The following is a 13,316-nucleotide window of genomic DNA, read 5'->3' as shown; positions in this document are numbered from 1 at the left end:
CAAAAGGTAGCATTAGTTTGCTGGCAGCTATTGCTATCAAGTTCAAGATGGTGGCAAAGGGACACCTACTCCAAAAGACACCTTTTAGAAAACTAAGGGCAACAATATTTACCGTATTTTTCACCCTATAGGACACACTTTCCCCCCTCCAAAAATGAGGGGGGAATGTGTGTGCGTCCTATGGGGCGAATGCAGGCTTTCGCTGATGCCTGGAGAGCGGGAGGGGTCGGTGCGCACCGACCCCTCTCGCTCTCCAGGCTTCAGGAGAGCCGCAGCGCCAGCCCCACAAGGTCGGGGGACAGTGGGGAGGCAGAACGCCGCCATCCCGCTGTCTCCTGATGTGGTTTGGAGGCTGACGGCGGGGAGACGCGTGCTTCTCCCCGCCGCCAGCCCCGTGAGCTCCGGGGACAGCGGGGAGGTGCAGCGTGTCTTCCCGCTGTCCCTGGACCTGGTCTGCAGGCAGGCGGTGGGGAGAAGAGCGCTTCTCCCCGCTGCCTGCCCCGCGAGCGCCTGGGGGGGAAAATAATTTTTTTTTCTTTATTTCCCCCCAAAAAACTTGGTGCGTCCTATGGGGCGAAAAATACGGTAATGAAAATATTTAATGAAAAGTGTTCCATAAACCAACTGCTCATCGCTTAGGCTTCTGAAGTAGTCAGACTGGCTTTTAAATGGTGCTACCAAATGCAAACCTTGCTTCCAAATCTTGGTTATTTGGAATACCTAGCAAGTTACACTTGAAGACATGTGTGTAACTTGATTTTTATTTTTTATTTTTTTTAAAAAAAAATCATTGCAAGGCATATACTGAAAACACAGCATAGCACACACGTCAGAAGTCTAAAACGTGGACTATTATTTAACCAAAAAAGTCTCGATTGCCTGCAGAAAAAGACCAACCAAAAAAGTCTCGATTGCCTGCAGAAGTTCTTTATTATTATTCATTAAAACAGTACCGGTGAGTTTTAAATGAGTCTCTGTACTTCAGCTAGTGGTATTTTGTTTGGTCAATTTCTCTGTCAGGGCCAATTGCCAAACTTTGTTAAGTCAGTTCAATAAGGACGTCCTTTCCAAGTCTTTCTAAAACCAGGCTGTTGACAAGTCCTGATGCTAACAATGTATTACCAATACAGTGGTACCTCAGGTTACATACGCTTCAGGTTACATACGCTTCAAGTTACAGACCCCGCTAACCCAGAAATATTACCTCGGGTTAAGAACTTTGCTTCAGGATGAGAACAGAAATAGTGCTTCGGCGGCGCGGCAACAGCAGGAGGCCCCATTAGCTAAAGTGGTGCTTCAGGTTAAGTACAGTTTCAGGTTAAGAATGGACCTCCGGAATGAATTAATTACTTAACCCGAGATACCACTGTAAGAGATTTAAACGAGACAAATATATACAGTGGTACCTCAGGAACTTAATTCATTCCAGAGGTCCGTTCTTAACCTGAAACTGTTCTTAACCTGAGGTACCACTTTAGCTAATGGGACCTCCCACTGCCACCACGCTGCCGGCGCACGATATCCCTTCTCATCCTGAGGTAATGTTCGCAACCCAAGGTACTATTTTTGGGTTAGTGGAGTCTGTAACCTGAAGCGTCTATAACCCAAGGTACCACTGTAGTTTTAAACCTGCAGAAGGCTTACAAGTATTCTTTTATCCATCCACAGACTTCTTACAGCACAGACAGAGCAATCCTAAGTGGGGTCAGGAGAGGAATGGCGTGGTAGATCTAGCATCACATCCAAAACCCTGCCAGTTCACACCAGCCAGGGAGATAGTGGCTTAAACTCAGTACCATGCATGCAAATGGGCACATGGGCACTTAAATAAACAGGTTCAGCTACCTGAGAGCCATTTCCCATGCAGGAATAAGCAAGGGGAACAGGAAATACAGGTTCCTTGGGCTTCCAGTCATCCTAACACACCCCACTAAAAATACACACAAGCACTTATTGTCATATTGGGAGAGCCATGCAGAATCACCTCCACATCCCAACAAGCAAAAAGGTACTCTTGCAACTGCTTCCTTTGTGTAGCAAATTCAGGCTGCACAAAGACATTCGCTCTGGGTGACTGGCCTCCCTAGTAACCCACCTGAACTTTATCTTCAGAAGACCGAGGTTGGTTTGTGGGGACCAGCATAAGTGGTTTAAAAGGGGGCTGAAATCTTCGGCACATGGGTTCTGCTTCAGCCTGACATGCTCAGTGCCGGATTTACTTATAAGCTAAACAAGCTATAGCTTAGGGCCCCACTCTCTTGGGGGCCCCCCAAAAAAATTAAAGGGGAAAAAACTGGATGTACATTTCCAAAATATAAGATAAAAAACAAATAAAATAAAACCTACATACAGTTAGAGCTTAATAATTATTTCACTATGAATATACTTCTTAATTGTATTTCACTATTAATACACTTCTTAATTGTATTTCAGTTCAACAATTACTTTGATAAAATACCTATTTTGTTATGTGCAAATGTCTTTAGATACCTATTAGGTCCATAAATTACCATACAGCATATATTCAACACTAAAAACAGCGACAATTTGTTGTTGACAAAAGACAGCTGGACATATAAAAGGCCCCATTACCTTCAGTAGCTTAGGACCTCATCAAACCTAAATCCAGCCCTGGACATGCTATGTACCCTTTTAAAATTATAATTCACACCCCAAGAGCCGAGGATAAAGCAAGCAAGAACTTGAAACGCATAATTATTGCTCTCTTTCTGGATGCCTCCCCTGAAATCTCTTTCCATGATGTGTACCGACTTGCCCATCCTTCTTCCATCAGTATTAATAAAAGCAACGCTTTTTGTAGCACTTTTATCTCACAAAAAAACTGCTGTACTCTACTGTTTTGCCATAAATCAGGGATGGGGAAGCTCTGGCCCTCCAGATGTGATCAAGGGCGATGAGACTTGCAGTCCGACAACATCTGCTGGGCTCCAGGGTTCCCCATCGTGGTCTTAAACCATTGCTTTGAGGTAGGTCATCATTATACCCATTTCACAGATAGGGAAAGGGCCATTATGCTCATATTCTGCTGGTGGGCTTCCCAGAAGCAGGAGGTTGGCCACCAGGAGAACACCATGCTGGACTAGATATATCTTTTAGTCCAATACAGCAGGGCTCTTCTTATGGAGACCGGGGGGCGAGGGCGGGAAGGGTCAGGTTAGAAATTACTCTACACTGGGGACAGGCAATATGGTGCCTCCAGATGAGGGTAGGCAACCTAAGGCACTGGGGGCCGGATGCGGCCCAATCACCTTCTCAATCCTGCCGGCGGACAGTCCGGGAATCAGCATGTTTTTACATGAGTAGAATGTGTCCTTTTATTTAAAATGAATCTCTGGGTTATTTGTGGGGCCTGCCTGGTGTTTTGACATGAGTAGAATGTGTGCTTTTATTTAAAATGCATCTCTGGGTTATTTGTGGGGCATAGGAATTCGTTCATTTTTTTTCTTCAAAATATAGTCTGGCCCCCCACATGGTCTAAAGGACGGTGGACCGGCCCATGGCGGAAAAAGGTTGCTGACCCCTGCTCCAGATGTTTGTGAGGAGGAGGAGGAGGAGTTTGGATTTGATATCCTGCTTTATCACTACCCTAAGGAGTCTAAAAGTGGCTAACAATCTCCTTTCCCTTCCTCCCCCACAACAAACACTCTGGTGAGTGGGGCTGAGAGACTTCAGAGAAGTGTGACTGGCCCAAGGTCACCCAGCAGCTGCATGTGGAGGAGCGGGGAATCGAACCCGGTTCACCAGATTACGAGTCCACTGCTCTTAACCACTACACCACCCTGGCTCTCACTTGTGGACTCCCAACTCCCATCATCCCTGACCACTGACCACGTTAGCTGGAGCTGTTTTTATACTGTGATCCTTGGGTGAACGGTGTTATAGAAATTTTAACAACAACAATTTGTGCTTTTATATTGTAAACCACCCTGTGATCCTCAAATGAAGGGTGGAGTACAAACTGAATGACTGAATGGACCCATGGGCTAGAGGTTCTCCACTGCTGTGATAAGACCATCAAGTCCAGATTCTAAAACCACCGAATTGTACCACTGCAATAGGGTTTCCGGGAAGTTTCCTATCCCAAGCACTGATCTCACCTGGACCCGCTGAGGCTGAAGCCATGACCTGGAGCCTGGGTTTAGCCTAAACCCCCTAACCCACAGCACAGAAGAAGCCTACATAAAGAGCCAACCGGCAGTGCCTGAAGCTTCAGTGAAAAGTAACTAAACAGTTCTGTCGTCCTAATTGTATTAGAGCCAGTGTCTCCGAGCCTGGCTCATTAAGCACCCATCCGCCGCCCCAACCCTCTGCCACAACTTTTTATGCCAGCCTGTCCAGATGGCTCCAATTCATTCAGGCACTTTTCTTGGCTCATCAATCCAGCCAGACAGCCCAGGGAGGGCGAAGTGGGGAACAGCATCCCTTTAAATGACAAGATCGAGGTCACTAGTCTAGATAAATATTGAACTGTTGGGTGGCGGTAGCGATACTACAAACACCACCAACATTTGGGGGCGGGGAGAGAGCGAGAGTTGGATTCACAAGATAAAAATGGGCAAGGAAAAAAGATGAAAAGGAAGACCAACAGAGCACCGCCAATCAAAATTATCAAGTTCCAGTGGACTGTATTTAACCCAGCAAAGAATTATGGGAGTTCCAGAACAAGGTGCCATCCATCATGTATATACTAATAACGAACTTAATTCTCCAGGAGCCAATTATTAGGTAGCCAAAGAAGGGACAAGAGGTTGATGGGGAAGAATCTCAACATTTGCAGAAATACAACAAGAAAAGTCGGGTGGTAGAATCAAGGCTTGAGATGGGAGAATCCACAAGACTGTGTGTGTGTTCAGTGGAAAACTGGTGGCAGAGAGAGAGATGGAATATACTGGGGGGAAGGCAGAACTAGCTCGCACCCTGCAAAATTTGGCTGCAGGTCCCATTTGCCATCACTCACAGCTCAAGACACTCAAGGACTTCCTCTCCCCATAAGAACCAACCCGGACCCTGCGATCCTCTTCCATGGCCCTTCTTTGCATGTTTCTCCCACGAGAGGTCAGGAGGGCAGCAATATGAGAACGGGCCTTTTCTGCGGTGGCTCATTGTTTGTGGAAAGCTCTCCCCGGGGAGGCTTGCCTGGCACCTTCACTACATATCTTTAGGAGCCAGGCAACAACGTTGCTCTACAACCAGGCCTTTGGCTGAACAAACACGAATGAACACTGCTGCCTCACCTGAGCCACGGACGGTTTCTTCCTGGCACTGCCAGCACTGACTGGCAACATCTCTTGAACCCACCTCCCTCGAGTCACAAGGGGGCGGGGGGAAGAGTCCTTCCCAATCCTGGTACTCCTGAATTTCCAGGATGCCCTGTTCGGTTCTTTGGATTGAACTCTTTTGTTCAAGCTCACGGGAGAAGGAATTTGAGGGCCAATGGGAGTACTGGGGGAAACAGTGCTAACAAATCCATGGTACGAGCTGATTGCAGGAGGGCGACAGCAGGGTTAATGCACAAAGGCAGCAGTGGTTTTTGGGACCTGAGTAGGTGACGGCAACCAGAGGGCGCATCACACACTTGAAAGGGCACGTGTTGGATGTGCTTTAGATCTATGGCGTGCAAGTTCTGCAGATACAGATAGGTAGCCGTGTTGGTCTGCCATAGTCAAAACAAAAAAATTCCTTCCAGTAGCACCTTAAAGACCAACTAAGTTAGTTTTTGGTATGAGCTTTCGTGTGCATGCACACTTCTTCAGATATCTGAAGAAGTATCTGAAGAATACTTGGTATCTGAAGAAGTGTGCATGCACACGAAAGCTCATACCAAAAACTAACTTAGTTGGTCTTTAAGGTGCTACTGGAAGGATCTTTTTAAGTTCTGCAGAGTTTGGAATTCCCCAGCAGATGTGGCAGAAAGTGGCAAAGAAAAAAAGAGGTGGGAAGAGGGAGCCATTAGCCATAACTGGGACGGGAGGCCAGGAGCCACGTTAGATCAACCCAGCAGTGCGTTAGGAGAAGCAGCGTGGCACCCAACCCCCTCTCTGTCCCACTAAAACGTCAATAAAAATAAAATGAGCGATTGCAAAGAGGGCACTGCACCAGCTCTCTCCAGACAATGAACTTGAGTGCTGATCTAAAAATACCGTCTGGGCAGATCAGAGGAAGGAGAGCCAGGCATTGGAATAAGGGCAGTTGTCCCAAGAGACGGCTTTTAATTGATGGTTCCTGCAGCTTTGATCATGGCAACGGCTCACTCTATTTTCTTTGGAACCAAAATATTTCTGCACATTTCCCCCCCACAAAAGTAGCACACAAACACACACACACATACGAGTGCCTGGGCTGCCAATGGAAGTTTTTAAGTGACCCCTCTCCCACACACACACACACCCCAAAGAAAGGAAAAGCATCCTTCAGAGAGACAAAGAAAAAGTGGCGGATTGTAACAAAGGCATCTCTCTCAAAATGAAAATCCATACCACTGCAGTCTAGCCTTTTCCCCATTCATTATTAACAGCTTCCATCTCCAGCAGACACAGATAACGAATGGACTGGCAGTGAGGGGAAAAAATAGCAGAAAAGCAGGGTGGGGAATCTGATTGAATCTTTGGTGGTTTAAATCACAGGTCTTCAACGAAGGGGTCGGGAGCTAAAGGTGGATCATGGGGTCACAACACCAAGCGGATGCTGTCATGTTGGACTCCAGCGAAGGCCAACTGGACCAAAGGAGCACTACACATGGTGTCCTGGCCAGGGCACATTCTTCTGATGAGACACTCATTCAGTTTCCATGTGTACTGCAAGTGCTTGTGAAACATGGACCACTTATAAACACCATCTCCAACTCCTTGAAAGATTCCATCAACGGTATCTCCAAAAAAAATTGCACATCACTTGGGAAGACAGGCAAACTAATGTCAGTGTATTGGAAGAAGCAAAGGTCACCATTGTCGAAGCAATGATTCTTCAACATCAACTTCGCTGGGCTGGTCATGTTGTTCGGATGCCTGATTATCATCTTCCAAAGCAGCTACTCTATTCCAAACTTAAAAATGGAAAGTGTAATGCCGGTGGTCAACAAAAGAGGTTTAAAGACTCTCACAAGGCAAATCTAAAAAAATGTAGTATAAACACCAACACCTGGGAAACACTGGCCTGCCAAAGCTCCAGTTGGAGAGCAGCCTTTACCAAAGGTTTCATGGACTTTGAAGACGCTCAAACTCAGGACAAAAGGGAGAAACATGCTAAGAGGAAGACACCATGATCAATACCACCCAGAAACCTATGTCCCCACTGTGGAAGGATGTGTGGATCCAGAATTGGCCTCCACAGTCACTTATGGACTTACAGTGGAAACCATGTTCATGGAAGACAATCTTATTCGGCTATGAGTGATCAACAAAGAAGAAGAAGTATCATAGAATTGTAGAGTTGGAAGAGGCCCTTGTGTTCGTCTAGTCCAGGCATAGGCAAACTCGGCCCTCCAGATGTTTTGGGACTACAATTCCCATCATCCCTGACCACTGGTCCTGTTAGCTAGGGATGATGGGAGCTGTAGTCCCAAAACATCTGGAGGGCCGAGTTTGCCTATGCCTGATCTAGTCCAACCCCCTTGCAATGCAGGAATATGCAGCTGTCCCTTACGGGGATCAAACCTGCAACCTTGGCATGACCAGCACAATGCTCTAACCAACTGAGCTATCCAGCTTAAAGAGCAGGGCTTTTCAGCAGGTATGTATTTCTGGCCAACCACTGCCCCCATTTTCCTATTGCTATGCCTAGAGTGATGAAGCTCTGCATGGAGAAGGGATCACTTTCTGGCCTATTTCTATGGCTTTCTAGACTTCTCCTGGAGTGAGCAGAAGCTGTGGTGAGGAAGCCCGGTTGCCTGGCAGTTTCCATCATGGCAGCTGCTGCAGGGTTCAGAACATGGTGAGGGGGAAAAGGAGGCGCTCAAGCCTTCCCCCTCCCTACCTGTCCCTCAAGAATTAGAGGGGCAGTTTATCTTTTACAGCTCAGGGGGTGTCCAGTCACCCCCTCCGAGGGCCTGGTCACACACAGAGATATGCTCATTCACATATTTTCAGGCACACATCACTCTCACTGGTAGGAGAGGAACTGCATCTTGAACTTCAGGGATTAAATCAGAGACCTGTCCTACTGGCCACAATGTACCACACATCCTTTGCACCCAGGCAAAACAGGTATTGCAGGGTTTTTTAAACAATACCGAAGCCTTCTTAGCAGAAGGAAGAACAGGATATGATAGATGATAGATAGATGATAGATGATAGATAGATAGATGATAGATAGATGATAGATGATAGATAGATAGATGATAGATAGATAGATAGATAGATAGATAGATAGATAGATAGATAGATGATAGATAGATAGATAGATAGATAGATAGATAGATAGATAGATAGATGATAGATAGATAGATAGATAGATAGATGATAGATAGATAGATAGATAGATAGATGATAGATAGATAGATAGATAGATAGATAGATAGATAGATAGATGATAGATAGATAGATAGATGATAGATAGATAGATAGATAGATAGATAGATAGATAGATAGATAGATAGATAGATAGATATAGATGATGGTAGATAGATAGATAGATAGATAGATAGATAGATAGATAGAAAGAAAGATAGATGATAGATGATAGATAGATGATAGATAGATAGATAGATAGATAGATAGATAGATAGATAGATAGATAGATAGATAGATGATAGATAGATGATAGATGATAGATAGATGATAGATAGATAGATGATAGATAGATAGATAGATGATAGATAGATAGAGATAGATAGATAGATAGATAGATGATAGATAGATAGATAGATAGATAGATGATAGATAGATATAGATGATAGATAGATGATAGATAGATGATAGATGATAGATAGATAGATGATAGATAGATAGATAGATGATAGATAGATAGATAGATAGATAGATAGATAGATAACACAATAAGAGCACATCTCTTTGAAAACCACATTCATTTCTCAAAAAAAAGTAGGGGGGAGATCATTGTTAATGCTAAGCAAATTTAGCCCCATAGAACAGAGTGAGGCTATTTCACAGTAGATATACTTAGGGCCGCACCGGGGTTTAAAACAGTATTTTGGGCTGACCAAGAGAACTAAATCACTTCATACCTGCAAAGAATCCACAACCCCAACTGCCAACGTCCTGTGCTGTTCCACAAATCACTTCCAAAAGACGCAAATTTGCAGCCAGCTTCCATGCATAAAGGAAAACAAATGGTAAAGCCTACCTGGGGCTCAGGAGAGAAGGAAGATGACTTCAGAGCTGCAGGATGAGCCCAGGGGCAAATCATGTGCTATACTCCTTCCTAATCTAATCAGGGGGATCAGCTAATTCCTAAATTGCAAGAGGACAGAGCTCTCTTTTTCAATCTGTTTTATGAAATGAAAACAAAATATTGCAAAGCACAGGCAACTGACGATCGGGAATTGAAACAGACTTGGGTCTCAATAAAAGTTCTCAGGGCCGTGGAATGACACTTGCTGAAGCTGGCTTCTGCGATGTATTGAGAAAAGGTAGCAAAATAATAATCATCATCTCATACAAACTTTCACTGTGTTGCTTTTTCAACATTTTACAAAAACGTATTGCAGGCAATGAGAGGGATTGAAAGAGGCTTTACTTGTTTGGATTCCTAGCTCGGTTCTCCTGGGCTCTCAACTTCCAACAGAAGGAAAACAAACAAATGAAATTTGCTCACCTCAGAGCTTGCTTCAATTTGCTAGAAGCAAATTACTAAATACCTATAGGCTTAACCCAGCAGTTTTCCTTCCAAAGCTTCTTTTCCACCATGACTGAGTAAGCCCACTTTTCTGCTAAAGGTATTATGTTCTTTATTCCATTAATGATTTAAACCCACTTCCAATCCTCAAACTTAGGGAGGGGGATGACTAAAAGGGTCTACAAGAGCCGGATTGGTGGTGTAATGCAAAACCATACACCTGTTGCACGAGACTTTCATTAACGGATCAATGCGTTGAGAAGAGTACAATACAGCCCTCGTGGGATCGTTGGACTCCTTCAGAATAATGAAGAAGGGATAACTTAGAAGCATAGAATCAGAGTTGGAAAGGACCACAAGGATCATTTAGACCAACCCCCTGCAATGCAGGAATCTTTTGCCCAACATGAGATTCAAACCCACAACCCTGAGATTAGGAGTCTCACAATAGCACAATGGAATTCATAGCAGTGGCAATTAACTGAACATTTATTCAAAACCCCATTAAAACTAATCGGTTTAATAATCAACTCAACAAAACTGATCAACTATTTATTGTTTAAATTTGTATGTTTCATCCAAATACCTTAGGGTGGTTCACAGCCCGGAACATGATCAAATGCATCCGCCACATAAAGCCCTGTACAATTCAGGACCACGACACCTGAAGAAACCCCTTTGCAGGAGGCCTTTCTCCAGGTGAGCATCAGAAATGAGGCAGGTGCCTTCTCAGTGGTGGCCCCACAATTATGGAATGCACTTTCTAGGGGAGGTTCACCTTGGGACTACTCTGCTAGCTTTTCTGGCACTGAAGACCTTTTTCGTATTTTCCCAGACTACTAAATCTGTAAATGATTATTCTTCCTTCCCCTTGCCTTTCCTCAAAAAGAGATTCCCCGCCTGTGGAAAGCAAGCAATTTTAGACCAAAGGATTCCAGAACATAGACTAAGCCTGAGTCTGATATCTAAATTTGTGAGTGACCTGGGACAAGTGAGTGCTCAAGCCCTAGAGCCCTGTTCCGCCTCAGAAGTGAATGGGGCTGTGCAACATCAGGTGTTGTAATTGGCAGATATTATGAAGCCTCTGCATTGGCGAGGCATGGCAGAAATAACAGGGGCCTCGCCTTTTCCCATTGCCCGGTCAGTCTACCATGTTCCACCTGCACTGCAGGGCTCCCATTGAAGTCCTTACTCTGGTGGGACAACATCCGCACAATACACTTAAAAGCAGCATGACACCACTTTAAACAGCCACGCAGTGGCGTAGCGTGGGGGGTGCAAGGGGTGCCGGCCGCTCCGGGCGCAACATCTGGGGGGGCGCACTCGCCACCTCCAGAGTCGCCGAAGAGCCTCGGGGCTCAGCTCCTTTGGGAGGAGGGGTCGGGCTGGGTGACCAGGGGGAGCAGCAGGCGCCAGCAAGGAGGTCCGGAGCCGGAGCCTGGCCAGGATCGGGCGCGGGATGGGGCGCAAGAGGGAGGGGAGAGTCGAGCCTGTCCGCCCCGCGAGGACTGCTGCGAAGAGGCGGGAGGGAGAGGAGGCCCCTTGGGAGGAGCGGGCAGGTGCTGGGGCGGCAGTGCCGGGCGGGGCCGAGGGGTGGGCGCCCCCCTGCGCGGGCATCGCCTCGCCGCCGCCGCGGGCTTGGCTGGGCGACCGGCCGAGGGGAAGCGCCAAACAAGGCCAGGATCCAGGCCCGCCCCGCTCTCCTTATTTGGCGCCCATTTCCGGCTCCCGGGTGGCCTCCTCCCACCCGCTCTCGCTACCAGTGGAAAGAGAGACGGAGGTGCAGCGGAACCCGCAGCCTTTGCAGGCGCTGCCGGCCGGGGGAGGGGAGCGCGGAGGAGCCCCGCGGGGCCTAGGCCCGGCCAGCCGAGGGATCTTGTGGCGAGGAAGGAGCCCAGTCTGCGCCCTCCTTCCCCACAGAGCTGCAGAGGGAAATCAAGGTTCTCCTGCTAGTTTCTCTTCTTCTCTCCCCCCCCCACTGCGTTACAACCGTGCCCCCCCCCTCTCGGTGCACATAGCACGATTGCAATCTCTCTCTCACCCCCCCCCCAAGTTAAACTAATGGAGCAAGCCAGCGCCAAAGATTTGTAGAACTGTGAATACCCGGCCCAGGCAGCAGCAAGAAGCTGGCAGCGGCGGCAGGTTAGGGGTTAGGGGCGCAAATTACTTGCCTTGCCCCGGGTTATGGGGCGCAAATTACTTGCCTTGCCCCGGGTGCTGACAACCCACGCTACGCCGCTGCAGCCACGGCTTCCCCTAAGAATGCAGGGACCTGCAGTTTGTTAAAGGCGCTGAGAGTTGACAGGCAATCCCTATTCCCCACACAGAGCTACAATTCCCAGAGTGGTTTAGCAATCAAGGAACTCTGGGAATTGTAGCTCTGTGAAGCGAATAGGCATCTCTTGACAACTCTCTGCACTCTTTGCAGAGCTCCAGTGATTCTTTGGGGCGAGCCATGAGTGTTAAATTGGTGCAATAGTGCTCTCCAGCAGGGGCAATCAGCATCAGGTATCAGCCTCAGCCAGCAGTGGATGATGGGAGTTGTAGTCTAACAACATCTGGAAGCTCCACATTGGTTACCTCTACTCTGCACCCTTAACGAACTGCCATTCCCCAAGGTACTTCTCATGACTTTTAGAACACACACTTCCAGATCTGGATTTTGATACAGCTACGGCCTTGGTATATCTGTAGGAGCGTCTCCACCCCCATCGTTCTACCCGGACACTGAGGTCCAGCACCTAGGGTCTTCTGGCGGTTCCCTCACTGTGAGAAGCCAAGTTACAGGGAACCAGGCAGAGGGCCTTCTCGGTAGTGGCGCCCGCCCTGTGGAACGCCCTCCCATCAGATGTCAAAGAGAAAAATAACTACCAGACTTTTAGAAGACATCTGAAGGCAGCCTTGTTTAGGGAAGCTTTTAATGTGTGATGCATTACTGTATTTTAATATTTTGTTGGAAGCTGCCCAGAGTGGCTGGGGAGGCCCGGTCAGATGGGCAGGGTATAAATATATTATTATTATTATTATTATTATTATTACTACTACTACTACTACTTGCCCAGACAGGTGGTATGGACAGACATCTGCCCATACACCAAATGCATGGCAGGGAAGGCAAAACCACATCTATTGGCCATGGCTTCAAACACCTAGCACCCAACTGGCCACACGCCGGGCACCCACAGGTGCTGCAGCAATGCAACTGTACACACTTAGATCCTCTTCTTAGTAATGCTAAACATAGAACCATAGAATTGTAGGGCTGGAAGGGACTCCCAGGGTCATCTCGTCCAACCCCCTGCAATGCAGGAATCTCAACACGCAGCCCCCCATCCAATCTGAAACCATACCAGACCCTGTTTAGCTTTGCAAATGTGCAGGCAATGGACGGGCACGGCCAACAGGCTCAAAAGCAGCAGGATGGCCTGCAGACCTGTAAAGCTGGGTTCTAACAGAACTCTGAGCATGCCCAAACTTCCCACCAATTTTCAACCTACTGCAAA

The 13,316-nt window shown here is 47.0% G+C and overlaps 1 protein-coding gene across 6 annotated transcripts in view; it reads right to left on the bottom strand.

Annotated features, from left to right (window-relative positions):
• CEP170B (centrosomal protein 170B) overlaps window positions 1-13,316 on the bottom strand; it is an 88,716-nt gene that overhangs the window by 39,041 nt on the left and 36,359 nt on the right. The window lies entirely within an intron of this gene.

Source organism: Podarcis melisellensis, assembly GCF_964234715.1.
Source record: "Podarcis melisellensis genome assembly, chromosome: 1".
NCBI classification, from domain to species: Eukaryota; Metazoa; Chordata; class Lepidosauria; order Squamata; family Lacertidae; genus Podarcis; species Podarcis melisellensis.
The sequence above is the reverse complement of the archived record's forward strand: the minus strand, read 5'-3'. Positions and strand labels throughout refer to the sequence as shown.